Here is a 10,270-nt window from a genome sequence, read left to right as displayed (position 1 = left end):
CATTTCCTGGGCCTCGGCCCAGACCTCCTGGATAGAAGAGGCGGGGCCCGTGGTCGCCTTGAGGGGCTGATGCCCCTGAAGTGGGAGGACCCCTGCCTGAAGCACCAGGCGTTTTCACGTCCAGCCTGAGGACCCATCTTCCGTTTGGTCAGCCCTCGGGTGTCACGGGGACCACAAGTAAATGGCCGTGAGCTCGGCTGAGAAGACCACACACTCAACCTGCCCCACCTCTTCTGTTGATGGCTGATGGTTTCCTTCGCTGCAGAAATTTGCTTGTTCCAGGCACATGTGGGAGGCAACCAGCTGATGTTACTCTCTCCCCCTCTCTCTTAAAATAAAAACACCCTCAGTGAGGACTTAAAAATAAAGTTGTCTTGTTGAAAAATGCAAAGACTTGTACCCACAGCTGCTTTGTTCCCAGCCCACACAGGAAATAGTGCAAATGTCCACCAACAGCTATGTATTTGTTTACCCACCAGCAGAATACTATTTATTCTGCCACAGAAAGGAGGAGCAGAGGGACCAGCGAGTTTATAGGCTGGGCTGGAGAAGTTTATAGGCTGTGGAGGGAGGGCAGGTGGAGCTGCTCTGTTTTCCCATCACCGAGTCCACAGGGGTGTTTGCCACACTCCTCCCGACTGTGTGTGACTTGTATCCTAACGAAGTGTTCCAACCAGAGAGAGCCCAGAGGCGGCTCCAGAGGGAGAAGGGGGTCCCTTCCAGCTGCCTGGCAGCCCCGACAGCCCATGTTTCCTAAAGGTCAGTCTTCCCGCCTTTCCGAATCCCCCAGGATTCTCCAGGCACCAGTGCCACCCGGACCTCCAGGCATGGCCTGGTGAGGTTTGGCAGGAGAGAAGCGGTGACTGGCTCTTCCGTATGGAGTGGTGGCCTCTGGGGCCACTTCGTGTTGACGCCTGAGTCACATGACTTCAAAGGCATTTTAAGAGGATGCAGCCTGCACTCTTGAACCAGCCTCTCAGCCTCTCGCGTGGCCTGGCGGTGCCTGTGGCCTTGGACCCAGGGGTCTCGGCCCCCTCCCGATAAGCAAATGACGGTGCTAGGGCTGGTAGGGCACCGAGGCTGGAACCTGTCCATGGGCAAAAGCACTTCGTTTGGTGTCCGCAGGGCTGTCCGAATGTGCTGGAAGGTGTCACCTGAGCAGGTGTGGTGAGGTGTTGGCCGGCAGCGGTAACCGTAGACGGAAGGATCGGTTCCCAAGTCCCTTCCTGGCCTGAGCGGAGCCTTCCTCCTAGTTCGTGTTTGCTTTTTTAAAATTTCTTTATTGATTATGCTATCACAAGTGTCCTCATCCCCCATTCCCATCCCAAACCCCTCTCCACGTATGCCCCCATCGTGTCCCTTTCCTCCTGTTCCCGCTCTTTACGCTGTTGCCATTTTGGCGAAGTCCGAGCTCGGGCGACCACGGAGTGACCGGGGACTGAGCGGTTCCGGTTCTGGTTCCGAGCGGCTGCTGGGGCTCGCTCAGGCCCCGGCGCCGTTTACAGCGTCGGGACCAGCTATCTGGGCCCTGTCCCTGCGGACGCGTCTCTGGGTTTGGTGCCAGGACACAGCCGCGCTGGCCACGACCGGCAGCTGCGCGGCGTGGACGCCGCGGGGGCCCCCGGTCCTGACGTCACGTCCAGGGTCCGTCACCCCGAAACCTGCGGCAAAGCCTGCGAGCCAAGATCAGGAATCGCTCGCTCGGGGCCGCCGCGCCAGCAGGCACCGCCTGCATCCGCCCCGGGAGCCCGGCGGGGCCGCCCAGGTCCTCAGCCGCCGCGAGCGCGCATCGAGCCCCGACTCCCCGTGCGTCCCGCCGCGGCCGCGACTCGCGCACGCGCAGGGCAGGGCCAGCGGTCGTTCCCAGCTGCCCTAGCGGCAGGGCACGGCGGCGGCCACGTGACCCGGGCTCGGCCAATCGGGCGCGTGTGCGGCCGGCATGCGCAGATGCACGGGGCGCACGGTCCGGCGACAGGTGCGTCCGGGGCCGGCGTCGCCGCGGGCGGCGTGTGGGAGCCTCTGGGGCAGCTTCCGCCCTGGGCCCTCCCCCCGCCCTCCTCCCGGGCGAACTGCGGGCTCGGGCGGGAAGCGTGACGACTGCCAGCGCCTCGGACCGTGGCTTACAGTCTCGTCCTCGAACCCCTGGGGGCGGGAAGCGCTTCCTTGGGGAATGTCCGGCCACAGGTGCCGCAGGCGGGCGGAGGCCAGGCCACGGCGCAGGAGCGCGCACCCGGCAGCGGTCCCCGTCGCCCCCCGGTCCGCAGGCGGGAGACTGGGGCTCGCGGCAGGTTTGAGACCACAGGCGGCTGTCAAAGCAGGTCCCCCCGATCCCCGGACAGGAGTGAGTCACAGGGGGCGCTGTGACGTCACCGTGGGCGGCGGACCACTGGCCTTACCCCGGCGACCCCAGGACTCAGGCGCTGCTGTGGTTTTGTTGCCAAAGAAGCACCCCGGTCCGCTCCTGGGAAAGCATCCGCGAACCCCAACGGGACGTTCTGAGGCGGAACTGAGTCCAGCTCCCCGGAAGAGCCAAGTCCAGAGGATCAGGTCCGGAGGGACTGCCCAGCCCCCCAGGGGCCACGGAGACACCTCACCGACTGCACGTGCTGCGGGATTGGCAGGACCAGGAGGACATACTGGGGAGCGTGGACTCGGGATAAAGTCTGCGTTTATGGCAGTGTTTGCTATAGAGTGAATGCTCATCTCCCCACGGTCATGTGTTTAAGCCTAATCCCGGTGTGATGGTGTTAGGAGGTGGGACCTCATTAATCGATCAGTGCCCTCGTTTCTTCTGAGACCCCGGGGTTCCCTAGTCCTTCCCACCACTGAGGACACAGCGAGGGGAGAGCCATCGGCGGACACCACATCTGCCGGCACTGACACATAAACACATAACAGCTTGTTTATTTTTTTTCTAGAGGCCCAATGCACAAAGTTCGTGCATGGGTGGGGGTCCCTCAGCCCAGCCTGCACCCTCTCCTACAGGGGTTGGGCCTAAACCAGCAGCCGGACATTCCTCTCACAATCCAGACCCACGGCCTCTTAACTGCTCACCTGCCTGCCTGCCTGATCTGATTGTACCCTAACTGCCCCCCTGCCGGCCTGGTCCCCCTTGACTACCCCCTGCCAGCCTGGCTGCCTCCCAACTGCTCCCCTGCCAACCTGGTCGCCCCCCAACTGCCTAGAAGGAAGTCGGATGGCCAGAAGATGTCCGGTCACCCAGCCTGATTAGCATATTACCCTTTTATTAGTGTAGATAGCAGCCCAAACAGATTGAGATAGGATCATACCAGCACTTACTTTCTAGCTTTGATTGTTGTACTAAAATTACCTAAAATGTTCAGAGGAAACTGGGCAAAAAGTAAATGGAATGCTGTTTTCACTATTTTTGCAAAATACATGTGGGCTAGGGTGACTTTACTCTCCTGGGACAGATGAGCAAGGGGCATTCAGCATCAGGGCTGACCCTCGTGTCTCAGAAATGGGCAGGCTGTTGAGATGCTCCAGTGGACGTCCTAGGATTCGAACCTACAACCTTTCAGTGAACAGGATGATACTCCAACCAACTGAGCCGCCGTCTGTCTGCCAGGGCAGTTGGGCCATTTGATGTCCCTACCATGTTGTGAGTGAGAGTCTGTGCTCTGAGCCTTCCCATGACGTGTGTGCTCAGAACTCACTGGATAATCCAGGGCTGTGTGTCCCAGACAGGCCCCCCATCCTGCCTGGAAAGGTTGGCAGGAGCTTCCTGTGGCAGCTGTTGGCCCGGAAGGGGAGGGGCTGCTAGAGACCTTCCCTGGTGCCAGGCTGAGGGGGGACTTCCTGGGAAACCTGGCCACGGGCAGGCGGGGGCCAAGCCAGCTGCCAGCTGCCAGCCTGGCGTGGGAGGGAGCAGTTGTTCCCACCCCACTGAGCTAATCCCCTGCTGCCCCGCCCAGCGCCCATCCCCAGCGCCTCCACCAGGGCTGCTTCCTCCCCACCGCCTCCTTCGCCTTCCTCCCTCCCTGCCTCACTGATATCTCTCTCCTGATGCCTCTCCCCACCGCCCACCTGCCTTCTTGTGCCTTTCCCAGCATTTCAGTGAGGCTGTGGGGAGGCGGGCAGAAATTGTGTGGTCTCTCTCCGTGGCCCAAGGAGAAAGCAGTTTATAAATAGTTCACGGTCTGCCCTCTATAACAGAATCATAACTGTCCACAGCAGAGTGATGGCACAGACTGAGCCTGTTCTCTGAATTTAAGTGATCTCTGGGGGTTTTAACTTTTTAAATAGCTGCATGTCTCCTAGACGGGTTATGAGGGGCAGTTGGCACAGCAGCTGAAGCTCCGGCTGTGGCATCACAGGGACCTGGGTTTTGAGTGTTAATCTCCCCACTTCCAAGCAGAGTGGGCACCCCCCGCAGCCTCGGGGTCCTCGCCTGGAAGAGCCATGTGAGTTCAAGACCGGTGTGCCCACAGCCAGCCCATCAGGCCATGCTCCCAAGTGCTGGCCATTGTTACTCAGTCCGTTTTAAGATTAAAAACACACGCTCTCGGTTTGGCTCAGTGGATAGAGTGTTGGCCTGTGGACTGAAGAGTCGTGGGTTCTATTCCCAGTCAGGGCACATGCCCATGTTGTGGGCTCGATCCCCAGTAGGGGGCGTGCAGGAGGCAGTGGATCTCATTGAGGTTTCTATCTGTCCCTTCCTCTCTAATATCAATAAAGAATACATTTTAAAAAACCAAATCTATTAAGTTTTGTGCCAGGATTGCTTCCCAGCCCAGTTCCCCCAGAGACGCTGCAGGCTCCTCGCCCGGCTCCTTGGCCACACGCTCTCCCCGCACAGAAGTTCATTCACGCTTTTAGTAGCTCTTCGTCAGGAAGATCAAACCGTGGCCTCCTGGTTCATAGGTCAACACTCAACCTCTGAGCCACACCGCTGTGCTACTCGCGTTAGGTTTTTGGGAAATATTTGTTGGCGTAGCTTTTTCAGAGGGGTGGGCGTTGTGCAGTGAGGGGTCCACAGGGCCAGCTGAGCAGGCGGCGTGGCCCGGCCCCAGGGGCCAGGGCTGATGGAGACCCCAGGATGGGTGTTGGGGGTGGGGAGGGGCAGTGCTACCACACAGGAAGGCTTCGTGGCGGTGCAGCTAGGCGCCAGCGATATGTCCTTTGCCATCAGGTCCCGTAGCACTGTGTGTCTCTGCAGACAGCTCCCTGGGGCACAGTGTTGCTTCATTTTGCCATTTTCACATCCAACAGTTGGAGGCCTTGTTTTTCCCTCGTGGCTCCTGCTGTTGAGGACTACCCGTTACACTGACTGGTCCTAGGCGTTTTGCTTACATAATACTATGTATTTAAACAGGAAAGTTAAAAAAAACATGGCTTTAAAGAAGCAGCGTTTTTGTTTGTTACAGTGACAGCCGAGTGTGGATAACTGCTTTGTCTTTGTTTCCGGGCAGGCAGGTGGCTGCATCTCCTAAGCCCGTTCTAGATGCTCGGGGGCACCTGTGGCCATGAGAGGGGGGCATCACTTTGTTTTCGGGGCACAGGTGAGTTTGCTTAGCAGACAGTCTTAGTGTTTTGTGAAACAACTAGCAGGTGGCAGAGATGTGCCACCAGGACCCTCGAACGTGACCTCGTTTGGAATGAGAGTCGTCGCAAATATAATCAGGGTGAAGAGCTGGACGTGAGGTCCCCGGGGGGGGGGGGGGCTCACTCCAAAGGCCAGTCATCCCCCAGGAGGAGGAAGAGAGAAAAGGGAGAAAAGGAGACAAGCGCGGGAAGACCAGTGAGACGGGCACAGACGAGGCTGCGGCCACAGCCAGGAGCCCGGAGCCACCATAGGCAGGAGACCAGGAAGGACCCCCCAGAGCCATGGGGTCCGGCGCGCGCCAGCCTCTGGACGCGCCCACCTCACCACCCCCACAGCAGACAGACCCGGTCGGCAGTGACGCGGGGTTCCTGGTGGTGAAAAGCTGGCCAGCGCGGGACGTTCGGCTCTCTGTCGTGGGCCTGCCTCCCTCTCCCGGGGTCACCAGCTCCCAGAGCCTCACTCTGGCCATGGGGCACCACCCGGGCAGGAAGCCGGCACTTCTTTGTGGGCACTCCGCCCCTTGCCCAGCAGGACGGAGGCTCAGGATGGGCAGAGGTTGGGCAGGCTCCTGAGCCTGTGAGGTGCTGCTCTGCCTGCCTGCCTGCCTCCGGGCTGGCAGGCTGCCCTCCTCTGGTCTCCGGACACCTGGCCTCCAGGCACAGCCGGCTCGGGTTTCCAGCCTGCCTGTCTCTCCCTCCCCCGGGTCCTGAGCTCCCCCAGAACACGGTGCTCCCTGGTCTGCTCATGGCGTGAGCCGGTGAGCTGGCCTGCATGTCTCTGCCCCTGGCTCCCCTCCAGGCAGGCTGCGGGCGTGGCTCTTGCCTCAGTTTCCCTCGTGGTGAAACAGCGGTCCCACCGGCTCCGCTGCTCAGTGGCAGTGAGAGGACAGAAGGTGCAGCATGTCACCACGTCTGGTCAGCTGTGCACCCACAGGCAGATGAACACGGGGCCCGGGTCCGTCTCCTCGAGAGAGAACCCCGGACAGTGGGCTCTTGTGCAGAGCTGGCACGGCCGCCGCCAAGCTCTCCCCAAAGCAGACCTGAGGTGGCACGGGGTGGGGAGGGAAGAAATCCTCAGCACCCGGAACCGACTGGAGCCTGTGAGCGGCTGGGCACCAGCTCTGGCAAGCGCCTGCTCACCGTCCTGTCTGTGGGAATGGGGGGGGGGGGGGGGGGGGGTGGCGCGCAGCGCGGTTGGGGTCCAGGTAGCTGAGAGCCAGGCCCCACCACACCCAGGAGCTGGGCCTGCGGGTTTACACCTGAGCTTTACGGACTCTGAACCAGCCCAGCCCACCTGCCCCCGATCAGCCCGCCCACTCGGGGCCTGGGCCCCTGCCCGGCCCCAGACACCGGGTCTGTGTCTTCCTTCGAAAACTGCCCCCCTGCCGCTGCCCTGAGCCTTGGCACAGTGAGGCAGGTTTCCCCTGTCCTCGTTCGTAACAAAGGGCGCTGTTCACCGGCGCTCCCAGAGGCCAGGCAGGCACACGCCTCAGCTCTCACAGGCCCTGGCAGAGGTCCTTATCCCTGCGGAGAGGGGGATGGGCTCAGAGAGGCTCAGACTTTGGTCAAGGTCACACAGCTGCAGCTGGCTGCCTCCACCCACTCCTCCCATTCACCCTTTGGGGAAAGTACCCCGACGTGCCATCTTCATTCTTTACACCCAGTGTTTTATTCCACGCCCACGGGGTAAAGTGTAAAAGGGGCTCCTTGTTGAGAAAGCTTGCACGTGTTGCTTCTCTACCTTAAATCTGCTGTTTGTAAATGCTGCATTGTTTTTACACATAATATTCATTTAGTCGTGTTCATAAGAAAAGTTTTAAGTATAAAACAATCCTTAATAGAGATCAAGCGTTCTATATTAATAAAAGGGTAATATGCAAATCGATCGAACGATGGGACGACTGGTCGCTATGATGCACACTGACCACCAGGAGGAAGACGCTCAACAAAGGAGCTGCCCCCAGCCTGCAGCCAGCCTCTCCGTCCCTCTCCCCTGGACGGCAGGCTCCAACCGCCCAATGGCGAATGGGGAACTGTGGGTTCCGGTCCCTTTTCCTGTGGATTGCCTGTTCACCTCCTTGGCCCAGTTTTCTTCTTGATATGCAGGAGCTTCTTGTATATTCTGAGTGGTAGCCTCTTGCCTGTTTTTAACCGTCTGCTCTGTCACCTGGCTGCTGGCGGGCTCACAGCATCTTTTATTGAACAGATATCTTTCATTGTGATGTAATCAGAGCCGTCAATGTTCAGCCATAAGGTTTGTGCCTTTTCCGTTTTGTTTAAAAACTCCTCCTCCCTCCTTGACGATCTCATTCACACATCACACGGTTCCTTTTCCTTCAGGTTTTCATTCACCTCAAAAACAGTTTATTGAGTTTGTTGAGCAAAACACAGTGTAACCAGCCTGTGACACTCCTGCTTGGAGCGAGCCCCCGCAGGATGCTTCTGTGCCTGATGTCGGGGTGCGTGTGGGTGCGTGTGCGTGTGTGCACACATGTGGACTCGTACAGCACGCACGGTTCTCTGTGAATGGCTCATCCCTTCCTGAAGGTGGCTCGGGCCCTGGTCCCCATGATTCCGTCAGCAGCCTTCAAGGGCTGGCCTTGCTGCTGGAGGTGCCTCCCTCTGCCCACAGTCAGCCTGCAAGGACTCAGGTTCCAGTAAGGTTCCCTGTATGACCATCCCCACCGATGGGTCACCTGAAGAATTCTCCCTCCTCCCCCTCCCGACGAGCTGGACCAGGCCCTCCCGCCAGAGCCACTGAGGTGCCAGGTGGGCTCATTTAAACCAACTCCCTGGTACAGACCAGCTCCAGCCAGCTCAGTCCAGTGGGTATCAGACCAACCAGTCGGACCCGATGAAGCCAACACAAACCAGGTGGAAGGCAGTGAGGGTGGACGCAGCCCCATGAGGGGGAATCCAGGCACGGTGGTCCAGCCACCTGCTGCCTGCCCAGCAGCCCCGGTGGGTGGGTAACATCTAAGGACCCTCTGGGTTTTGTGGACTCCCTTTTATGATCTAGCACCTACCAGGTCCCACTGATCCTCACCAGCATCTCGTCTCCTCCCCCTCTTACACCATGTGAGTTCACATCTTCCTTGTTCATTGTTGCTGGTGAACTTTTTAAAAAAATTGATTTTAGAGAGAGAGGAAGGGAGGGGAGGAAGAGAGAAACATTGATGTGAGAGAAATATCAATTGGCTACTTACTGCACACCCTCTACTGGGGATCTAGCTACCTGGGTGTGTGCCCTGACTAGGACTTGAACCCAGGACCTCGTGGTCCATAGGATAATGCCCAATTCACTGAGCCACATCAGCCAGGGCTGAACTTTGTTAAAAAGCTGTCTTTGGCCATTTTGTAATATTGGCAGGAAGCAGATTGATTCTATGACCCACCGCTAGGGCAGAATCCTTACCCAGAAGTCTCCACTAATGCCTCCGTTCACTAGAAATGGCATTCCAGCCGCACAGGCACCGTTACATTTCCCAGCAGCCCCGGTAAAAAAAGAACAAACGATGCCCAGCCAGAGTGGCTCCGCGGAACAGTGTGGACTCTGAACCAGGAGGTCTCCCCTCTCTTCCTGGTCAGGGCACAGGCCTGGGTTGCAGGCTCCATGCCCAGGAGGGGGCGTGCAGGAGGCAGCCCACAGATGATTCTCATCAGTGATATTTCTCCCTCTCCCTCGCCCTCTTCTCTGAAAACAACAAAAATAAAAAAGAGATGAGGTCAATTTGATGTGTTTTAATTAGATAATATATCCAAAATATTACAAATTAACAGAACATCTTTTTTTTAATTTATGGATTTTTTTTTTTTTTACAGAGAGGAAGGGAGAGGGATAGAGTTAGAAACATCGATGAGAGAGAAACATCCATCAGCTGCCTCCTGCACACCCCCTACCGCGGATGTGCCCGCAACCAAGGTCCATGCCCTTGACCAAAATCGAATCTGGGACCCTTTAGTCCGCAGGCCGATGCTCTATCCACTGAGGCACACCGGTCAGGGCACAAATAACATCTTAAAATGTTGAGACGTTTTACCATTAGTCTTATAAACCGCGCGTGTGTTCCATAAACCCTCACCAGGGGCAGGTGGCCAGGTGATTAATTAATTAATCCGGACCTTCATTCTGCTCAACCCAAGCCCCTCCCTGCAACGTGCAGCCGCCGCCCTCGGCGCCCCACCTCCCGCCGGTCCAACCCCCGCCCCGCGGGGATCGGCGCCTGGAAACACGCCCCGGGGACGGCTGTGCGTCCCCGGGAGCCCCGGGTGCAAGGGCGGCGGTGAACCCCGTGCGGACGCAGCTGAAGCCGCGCCCCCATCACCGGACCGCGCGGCTGTCCCGCGGGGCCACGCCCTCCCCCGTCCGCGCGCGGGCGGCCCTCCGCTGGGAGCTCCCGGGCCGCCGGAGCCGCTCCCTCCTTTGCAAAGCGAGGACGAGAGAGCACGGCCTCCGGTCCCCCTCGCAGCGCAGCCACGGCCCGGCGAGGGCGGCGAGGGCGGCCTTCAGGGCCGCGGGGCGGGCGATGCCCCCGGGACACCGGCTCCTCCCGAGACACCGCCCCGCCCCGCCCCAGCTCGTTCCCTCCCTCCGACCTCGCGCGTGGCCCCGCCCCGCGACTCAGCCTCTGCTCGTGATTGGCCGTGCTCTAGACAGGACGCATCCTCATTGGCTAAGAGCTTCCGGTAGCGAGGTTGGGATTGG

The sequence above is a fragment of the Pipistrellus kuhlii genome, unplaced genomic scaffold (genome assembly GCF_014108245.1).
Source record: "Pipistrellus kuhlii isolate mPipKuh1 unplaced genomic scaffold, mPipKuh1.p scaffold_m20_p_113, whole genome shotgun sequence".
Classification (NCBI taxonomy): Eukaryota; Metazoa; Chordata; class Mammalia; order Chiroptera; family Vespertilionidae; genus Pipistrellus; species Pipistrellus kuhlii.
The sequence above is the reverse complement of the archived record's forward strand: the minus strand, read 5'-3'. Positions refer to the sequence as shown.